This window comes from Alligator sinensis, unplaced genomic scaffold, assembly GCF_000455745.1.
Source record: "Alligator sinensis unplaced genomic scaffold, ASM45574v1 scaffold308_2, whole genome shotgun sequence".
NCBI classification, from domain to species: Eukaryota; Metazoa; Chordata; order Crocodylia; family Alligatoridae; genus Alligator; species Alligator sinensis.
Genome location: NW_005842082.1, coordinates 1,122,953 through 1,123,612, shown reverse-complemented (window position 1 = coordinate 1,123,612; position 660 = coordinate 1,122,953). Strand labels below are relative to the sequence as shown.

The window sequence follows — 660 nt, the reverse complement described above, 5'->3', positions numbered from 1 at the left end:
CCCTGCCTGCCTCTGCAGCTAGTCTGGGCTCCCTCCTCCGCTTTGCGGCTTTGTAACTCACCCAGGACCAGCCCCCCCCCTTCTTAAGTTGGGAGGGAAAACTTGCTTTAATTCCCGTCTCTTTCCGTTTGTTTGGTTCAGGCTTCTGTGGAAAACCCGAAATCAGTGCCTCCCTCCCCCCAGTTCTAGTCTGAAGGGAAAGCTTGTGGTTTCAGCGAAGTTGAGAAGACTTTTCAGCCACCCTCATTCGGCTCCTTTTAAATCTCCGTCCCCCTCCCCTTTGACGCCGCTCCTTTTTCTAAGCGGCGGGGGAACAGTTCATAGAGCCGTGGACAATGAGGGTCGGCGGGGACCTCAGGAGGTCATCTCGGCTGACCCTCTGCTCAAAGCCAGGCTGTCCCCAGCTAGATCTTCCCAGCCAAGGCTTTGTCTAGCCCGGGCTTCAAAAATCTCGAAGGATGGAGAGTCTGGGTAACTTGTTGCAGTGCATTATTTCCATCCTGGTGAGAGGTTTTTTTCTGATATCTAACCCAGGCTTCCCTTGCTGCATCTTGATATGGTTGCTCCTTGTTCTGTCCTCTGCCACTTCAGTCCAGCTCCATCCTTTTTGTAATCAGCCTTCAGATAGTTTATGGCCAGTTGTTTAAAGTGGTGGCTGCA

The 660-nt window shown here is 52.6% G+C and overlaps 1 protein-coding gene across 2 annotated transcripts in view; it reads left to right on the top strand.

Annotated features, from left to right (window-relative positions):
- Positions 1 to 660, top strand: part of CEMIP2 (cell migration inducing hyaluronidase 2) — a 96,036-nt gene that overhangs the window by 10,341 nt on the left and 85,035 nt on the right. The gene's annotated exons all lie outside the window — the stretch shown is intronic.